Source organism: Mustela erminea, chromosome 2 (assembly GCF_009829155.1).
Source record: "Mustela erminea isolate mMusErm1 chromosome 2, mMusErm1.Pri, whole genome shotgun sequence".
Lineage (NCBI taxonomy): Eukaryota > Metazoa > Chordata > Mammalia > Carnivora > Mustelidae > Mustela > Mustela erminea.
This window is the reverse complement of record NC_045615.1, coordinates 135,404,691-135,413,837: the sequence shown is the minus strand read 5'-3', so window position 1 is coordinate 135,413,837 and position 9,147 is coordinate 135,404,691. Positions and strand designations below refer to the sequence as shown.

The 9,147-nt window shown below is 33.2% G+C and overlaps 1 non-coding gene across 1 annotated transcript; it reads right to left on the bottom strand.

Moving 5' to 3' along the window:
- Nucleotides 1–4,005: 4,005 nt before the first annotated feature.
- LOC116585393 lies at nt 4,006–4,112 on the bottom strand. The gene has a single exon (XR_004283593.1). It is a non-coding gene; the product is annotated as a U6 spliceosomal RNA (small nuclear RNA).
- Between the last annotated feature and the right edge of the window lie 5,035 nt (nt 4,113–9,147).

Genomic DNA, 9,147 nt, shown 5'->3' with positions numbered 1-9,147 from the left:
GTTTTAGGTTTATAGAAAATCAAGCAGGAGAAAGATTTCACATAGAATTCCTCTCCCCATATGTGCATAGCCACCCCCTTTCCGACATCCCCCACCACAGTGGTACATTTGTTACACCCAATTAAACCTATATTGTCACATCATTATCACTCAAAGTTCATAATTTACATAGGGCTCACTTTTGGTATTATACATTCAATAGGTTTTGACAAATATATAATTTTTATATTCACCATTATATTATCATACAAAATAGTTTTGCTACCCTAAAAATCCTCTGCTCCACCTATTCATCCCTTTCTCTCCCCCAAACCCTTAGCAACAACTGACATTTTACTGTTCCAATAGTTTTTCCTTTTCCATAATGGCAAATATTTAGAAGGAACTAGAAGTCAGCTTTCTTGGATTGGTTTCTTTCCCTTGGTAATATGAATTTAAGTTTTCTCCATGTCTTTTCAGGATGTGATAGCTCATTCTTTTTCAGTGCTAAATAATATTCCATTGTCTGGATGTGCCACAGTTTATTTACCCATTCACCACTGAAGGACATTTTGGTTGCTTTCAGGTTGGGCAATTATGAAAACAGCTGCTATAATCATCTTTGTATAGGCTTATGTTTGGATGTAAGTTTTCCATTCCTTTAAGTAGTTACCAAAGAGCACAACTGCCAGATTTTATGGTAAAAGTATGTTTAATTTTGTAACAAACCAGCAAACTGTCTTCCAAAATGGCTGTCCCATTGTGTATTCTCACCAGCAATGAATGTGAGTTCCTATAGTTCCATAATCTTACATTTGGTATTGTCAGAGTTCCAGATTTAGGCCATTTAGGCCAAGTGTGTAGTACATAACTGTTTTAATTTGCAACTCCCTGATAAAATACAATATGGAACATCTTTCCATACACTCCTTGCCATCTATTTAACTTTTTTCTGAAATGTTTAAGGGTTTTGCCTTTTTTTAAAAACTTGGGCTGTAAATTCTCTTATTATAGAGTTTTAAGAGTTCTTTGTATCTTTTGGATATCAGTCTTTCATCAAGTATGTTTTTTGCAAATATTTTCTTCCCATCTGTGGCTTGTTGTTTTTTGATTTTTGTTTTGTTTTGTTTTCTTTTGCAGAGAATTTTTATTTTTTAATGAAGTTCAGCTTATCAACTATTACTTTTATGGATTATGCCTTTGGTTTTTCACCTAAAAAGTCATCACCATTCCTAAAACTAGAACTAATAATTCTAGAACTAAAATTAGTTCTAACTAGAACTAGAATAATTCTAAAAATTTTATGGAACCCCAAAAAATCCCTGAATAGCCAAATCAATCTTGAGAAAAAAAGAAAGAAAGAAAAAAAAAACTCTAGCTATTACAATTCCAGATTTCAAAATGTATTACAAAGCCATACTGATCAACACAGTACGGTACTGACAAAACAAACAAACAGACATATAGATCAGTGAAATATAACAGAGAGCCTAGAAATAAACCTACACTTATATGGTCAATTATTCTATGACAAAGGAGGAAAGTATATACAATGGAGAAAAGACAGTCTCTTCAATAAATGGTTCTGGGAAAACTGGACAGCTGCATACAAAAGAGTGAAACTAGACCACTTTTGGAGTCTGGATAACTCAGTGGGTTAAGCCTCTGCTTTTGGCTCAGGTCATGATCTCCGGGTCCTGGGATCAAGCCCTGCATCGGGCTCTCTGCTCAGCAGGGAGCCTGCCTCCGCCTCTCTCTCTGTCTGCCTCTCTTCCTACTTGTGATCTCTCTGTCAAATAAATAAATAAAATCTTTAAAACAACAACAACAACAAAAAAACTAAACCACTTTCAAACCCCAGAAAGAAATAAAATAAACTAAAAATGGATAAAAGACCAAAATGTAAGGCCTGAAACAATAAAAAAAATCCTAGAAGAAAACACAAGCAGTGATTTCTCTGACATTGGCTGTAGCAACATTTTTCTATGTGTATCTCTTAAGGCAAAGTAAACAAAAGAGAAAATAAACTATTGCGACAATATAAAAAAAAAAGTTTTTGCAAAACAAAGGAAACCATCACCAACATAAGTCAACCTACTGAGTGAGAAAAGATAGTTGCAATATCCAATATATCCAATAATGATATATCCAATATGGGTTAATATATCTAATAATGGGTTAATATTCAAAATAAATAAAGAACTTGTACAATTAAACACAATCTAATTAATATATTGGCAGAGGACCTGAATAGGCATTTTTTTCAAAGAAGATGTACAGATGGCTAACAGACACATGCAAAGATGCTCAACATTACTAATCACAGGGAAATGCAAATCAAACCATAATGAGATATCACCTCACACCTGTTAGAAAGACTAAAATCAAGAAGACAATAAACTATAAGTATTGACAAGGATGTGTAGGAAAAGGAAACTTTATGTACTGTTGGTGGAATGAAAATTCATGCAGACACTGTGGAAAACAGTATAGAGATTCCTCAGAAAACTTAAAAAAAAAGAAACTTTACTATATGATCTAATAACACAATTACTAGGTATTTAGTCAAAAAAATAAAAATATTAATTCAAAAAAGATATATACATCATTTATTGTAACATTATTTACAATAGCCAAGATATGGAAACATCCTAAATATCCATCAATAGATGAATAGATAAGATGTGGTTCATATATATAATGGAATATTACACAGTCTTAAGAAAGACTAAGATCATGTTATTTGTGACAACATGAGTAAACCCAGAAGGTATTATGCTAATTGAAATAAGTCAGACTGAGAAAGACAAAAACCATATGATTTCACTCACATGTGAAATCTAAAAAGACGAATAAACCAACAAACAAAAAGCAGAATCAGAGGACTACTGGTTGCCAGAGAGGAAATAGGAGGGGTGAAGGGGAGTAGGAGAGACAGACTTCCAGTTATGAATGAATAAGTCATACCAATAAAAGATACAGCATAGGGAATACAGTCAATGACATCGTAGTAGCATTATACAGTAACAGAAGGCATCTACACTTGTGGTGAACAGAGCATAATATATACGGAGAAGCTGAATCACTGTATTGTATACACTGAAAGTAATTGTAATATTTACTGAAATGAATACTGAAATTACTGTAATATTTACTGTAATATTACACTGAAAGTAATATTGTATACACTGAAAGTAATGTAAAGCTGTGTCAACTATATTAAAAATATATATTTTTAAAATAAGTTAAATAAATAAAAAGTCATTTCCAAACCCAAGGTTTTAAAGCTTTGCATTTTTAGGTCTATGATTTATTTGTGTATTTCAAAATTTTATTTAAATTGTAGGTAGTTAGCATGTAGTCTATTAGTTCTAGGAGAATTCCTAGAATTCTAGGAGTTAGCATGTAGCATATTAGTTTTAGGAGAATTCAGTGATTCATCACTTACATATAACACCCAGAGCTCATCACAACCTTAATACCCACCCATCTTCCCATCCACCTCCAGCAACCCTCTATCATCTATAGCTAAGATTCTCTTATGGTTTGCCTCCTTCTTTTGTTTTGTTTTGGTTTTTCCCAACATTTCATCTGTTTTGTTTCTTAAATCCCAGATATGAGCAAAATCATATGGTATTTGTCTTTCTCTGACTGACTTATTTCACTTAGCATAATTCTCTGGTTCCATCCACGTTGCTGCAAATGGCAAAATTTCATTATTTTTGATGACTGGGTAATATTCCATCGCGCGCGCGTGTGTGTGTGTGTGTGTATGTGCGCGCGCACGCGTGTGTGTTTCACACACGACTTATTTATTCTCTCATCAGTCAATGGACATTTGGGCTTTTTCTATAATTTGGCTATTGTTGATAGAGATGCTAAAAACATTAGGTGCATGTACCCCTTTGAATTGGAATTTTTGTATCTTTTTAATAAGTACCTAGAAATGCAATTGCTGGGTCATAGAGTAGTTCTCGTTAAGAGGGTTTCCCTTTCTCCACAACCTCACCAACAGCTGTTATTTCCAAAAATGTTGAATGCTTCATAAATTTGTATGTCCTTCTTGCACAGGAGTGATGCTAATCATCTCTGTATCTTTCCAGCTTTAGTATATGTGCTTCCAAAGTGAGCACTATGATTTAATTTTTGTGAAGGCTATAAAGTTTGTGTTCAGATTCCTTTTTTCACATGTACATGTCCTACTTTTCCAGCATTACTTGTTGCAGTGATAATCTTTACTCCATGGTGCTGCTTTTGCTTTTTTGTCACAGATCAGTTGACTATACTTATGTGGGTCTATTAGGGGGCTCTCTATTCTAGCCCAGTGATCTAACTGTCTACTCTTTTACCAACATACTGTCCTGATTACTGCAGTTTTGTACCAAATATTAAGGTCAGGTAATGTTAGTCCTCTAGCATTGTTCTCCCCAGACACAGAGGAATGAAGTAAATAGTCTTAGGTGGATCCAATCTATTGCAAATACATGCACATGAATTCTGCAATTAATCATTAAAAAGCAACTGATGTGATAAAGTGACATCCTTTGCTTTTTAGGACACATGTGCTACTAGCATGATTAGGCCCCAAGGTGTATTGATGATTTTAACCTTATATAGAGGCAATATAAACATGTATTTTACATATTCTAATATTGATGAAATCCAAATGTATCTTACATTTGGTGCCAGAAGAAATATTCTATGTAGAGGTGTAAGATGTGAATTTTCTGCTTTTGCTTATTTATTAATTCATAGATTTATATGCTAATCCATCTGTCATCTGAATTCATTTCTTTGTTTTGATGTTATCACATATTTGCTTTTTAATTAAATGTGAATGTTTAATGTGGCTTAATATATCTCCAAAAATCTTAAATTCTGAAGCACCACTGAAATAAGATTACCAAGTATTTAGATATTACTCCATGGACACATGGTAATATGATCAAAAACAGCAAATATCACCAAGCATCTCAAAATTAGAACATTACAAATGTAGAATTTTGGAAAACTTTAGTTTAATGACAAGACCTACAGATAATAGTTAAATACGAAATACAGGATATCTGTGTTTTTCATCATACATCAAATTTAGCCATTGGTTTTTAAAAGCCCTGCATCAATATAATGTCATGAACAAATAAAAGTAATTTTGAGAGTCTTTAAGATGTGAATATATGGAAAGCATAGACTCATGCTGGACTACTTAATCTGTGTACTTCTGTCTAGACTATCACTCCTTTCCCTTTATAACACTAGCAATACCATGGTTACTATTTTATTTGTGAACATCATTACTAATATCATGGTGCCTTTTATCTTTGTTTACATCAATTCTGAAACATAGATGCGCAACTCCCAAGTTATCTCTGAGCCTCTGAATTCACTTCTTATGACCTGATGGAGGATCAGGAAACTCTGGACCCATTCATCTCTATCTTTATTTTTCTCCATATTACTTAAGAGCATCTAAATAGAATATACTTTATTTATCTTTAAATTTATTTATAGTTCCCATTCAGTAGAATAAAATAAACTCAAAAAGGCAAAGTTTCTGTCTGTACTATCCATTGGTAGGTCCCAGCACTAGAACAGATTATAACCTATAATAGGTGCTCAGTACACATGGGTTAAATGAATATATAAATCCTGAAGAAAAAATAGATTTACACAGATTGATGCTGATCATGCATCAATTTGCATGATCATGCAATCATGCATATATTTAACTCACCCCCCCAAAAAAAAACCCCACAATAAATCCTGAAATACCCCTCTGTTTTAGCACAGGCATAATACCATACATTGGGTAGCTTATATACAACAGATACAGAGACAGGAAGTATAAGATCAAAGTATTAGCACATTCTGGTTTGTGGTAAGAGCTTACTTTCTGGTTCACGATAACTTCTTGCTGCGTGGTCACACAGTCTTAGGGGTAAGGGAGCTTTGTGGGCATTTTTAATAAGGGCTCTAATCATCTTCTACCTCCTAATACCATCAGCTTAGAGATTAGATTTTAGTATATGAATTTTGAGGGGAAACAGTCAGGCCATAGCAGTATCTTACAAATGATCAAATTAAGCCACATAAAAAAGAGAAAAAAATTAGTCCAAGAAAAGCACATATCTTCAAAGTCACAGAAAACCACCTAGAGAAAAAGAAAATTAAGAAAAATTAATAAATTAATCTTATGTGTTAGATAGGTACCCTAGGCAGCAGATACTAAGGTGGAATTAGAAATACAGATTTACTGAGGGATAATGCCTATGAATGTTAAAAGCAAGAGGAAGAAAGAATAGGCAAGAAAAGCCTTCAGACTGTAATGCAGGTCCTATATTTTTGAAAGAAGGGGGATGGGTGAAGGAACATTGGGTAAAAAGAGCCTCAAAGCAGAGTACAGCTCCACAGTATGGAGTCCTGAACTGATCACAACAGCAAGTTCTTGTATATCCATGGTACTCAGTCATTGATGAGGACTTCCTAGAAGGCCAAGGCTAGCAAGCTCAAGTACAGTCTAAAGCCAACCTCAGCTGGAGACTGTGAGCCAGTTTCACAGCACACAGCTGGTTCTCTTTTTACCAGTTATCTGAAAGCCACACTTGTATGGTTGTCACATGATAGGAACCTGTACGAGGGGGCTACAGCTTTGGATGGAAGACAGGCAATAAATTTTTTCTCCTAGGGCAAAGTAATACAAGTCTCACTTCCTCTGGTCCTAGATATTGTCTGCATTCTTCTTCATGCTTTCCACGTTGCTCCTCCAACAACGGTGCATTGATCCCCTCTTGTGTTTTAAATATCTCTCACTTCTCTGGCTACCTCATCTTTCTCACTTCACTTTGCAAAGTTCTCTGCCTTCAGGGACTGTGTGATTAGATTGAACCCAGTGAGATAATATGAGATCATCTCCCTATTTTAAGGTCCATAACATTAATGACAACTATAAAATCCTTTACCATATAACATACTCATAAATTCCAAGGATTTTGTTCTGGATATCTTTGTGGGTCCATTCTGATGACAAATAGTGAAGTTTCTAATTGTACTTTTAAAAACAAAACTACTCAAATCAAATTTGAATATATGTTGAATACTTGCATATGTATATACATATATATGAATATAAATTCATGAGAGCATGTATTTCCCTCCAATGTCTAAATCATTAATGCCAAGATACATTTTTCCATCTGTTCCCAAGATGTTTCAAACCTATATTCCATTTAAATGTGTAGAAAAAAATCAAATCAAAACATATTATAAGAAACCAAACATTTTTGAATAACTAATTTTGATTTAGAAAATCATGAAAACAATCTCATTAACAAAATATTGAGGGACACTCATAATGTCTACTTAATTTTGTTCCTGTTTCTCAACATGGACAGCAATTGTTCATTTTTCTATTGAAGGATACATGAGCTGTTCCTGAATTATGACTACATTGTACTGCTTAAATTCAGGAAAACAATATTGTTTTAAAATAAGGTGTATTAACTTTCATTTCTCTGTGGTATATTCAGGGAAAAAGTGAAAATGATTTTAACTACTGTAGCACTGCCTACATCAAAATAGAATTATAATTATGCTGCAGGTGGGAAACTACTCAAGGTACCTGCAGAGTACAGATAAAGTGGTTCATTGGCCATCCATTTCCCAGGCTGTTTAGCTTAATCTGAAGAGTATGTATAATGCATATTAATCCAAATAGCCCTGAATTCCAGCCATTTAGAGAAAGCACATCTGAATCTTCCTTAAAAATAGGTTTAGTAATGCAATTTTTTCTGGTTCTAATAATTATACTGGGTATTTAAAAACCTATCAGGAAGCCCATATTGTTATTCTAAAATACTTAACCAGAATTTTTACCCTTCTGAGATTACCCTATTGTAAAGGGAGTAATGATGCCCTGCATGTGTACCATGTCAGAAGATGTTCAAAATATCACATCATAGCTAAAAATATGTAAACTAGTTACCATAATTATAGCACATAGATAGCTCAAGTTTAGTGGAAAATTCCCAAAGTATGAAATGTTACATATTTCTTTTTAAAAAGTGTCAAAAGTGAAAACATAACTTGCTCATTCCTACAAAAATGTTTATGGTCTATATATTAAACATTCACATATATTTTAAGGTACTGTGACATTATGCCACATAGGTCTGTTCATTTACTCTGTTAATTACACATCATATATGATGGTTAACAAGTAACTTGTGGCTTGGGACACAAATAACAATGTAGCAAGCAGATGTGATGTCAAATACCATTTATAAATCAAAGCTCTAATTCACTGATGCTCACAGGCTGGCAAATTCATTTTCACAATTCTGCTGATTATCTCTATGCATTAATATCTATGAAAGCTACATAATGACCAACATCACTTTTAATAATAAAATTAATATTCCTTGAATTAAGCCATATAATCAAAATAAAGTCAGTATTAAATTAAATATATTTTGTCTGGAAGATAAGACAAATCTATCTAAAAGTAATACTTACAACAGAGTTATCTATAAATTGCACATATAATTATATGATTTATAGTCAAATTAAGACTAAATGATTTGAGCTAGAGAAGGAAGAAATACATTTTCTTACATCAGCCTTGAAAATAATGTTCAAAATTACAGAAAATATTTATATAACTCAAAAAATGTCCATGCATCCTACCAATACATACAAAGGACACTTTTGGTTAAGATAAGACATTCTCATTTCTTAATCAACAATCTTACATTAGGAGGAAAACAAAATGCATTAACTGGTTTTTAATAAATATATCTGACATTTATAAATGAGTGGAAATTGCAAATGAAGTATGCAAAGTATGCAAAACAAATCAAGGGAAATTATTTCTTCTTTTAATTTGACTTGAGGCAATACTCTTATTTTTTTTTTTTTTTTTTTTTTCCTTTCCTATTTTTTTTTTTTTTTAAATTTATTTATTTATTTATTTATTTATTTATTTCCAGCATAACAGTATTCATTATTTTTGCACCACACCCCGTGCTCCATGCAATCCGTGCCCTCTATAATACCCACCACCTGGTACCCCAACCTCCCACCCCCCGTCCCTTCAAAACCCTCAGATTGTTTTTCAGAGTCCATAGTCTCTCATGGTTCACCTCCCCTTCCAATTTCCCCCAACTCCCTTCT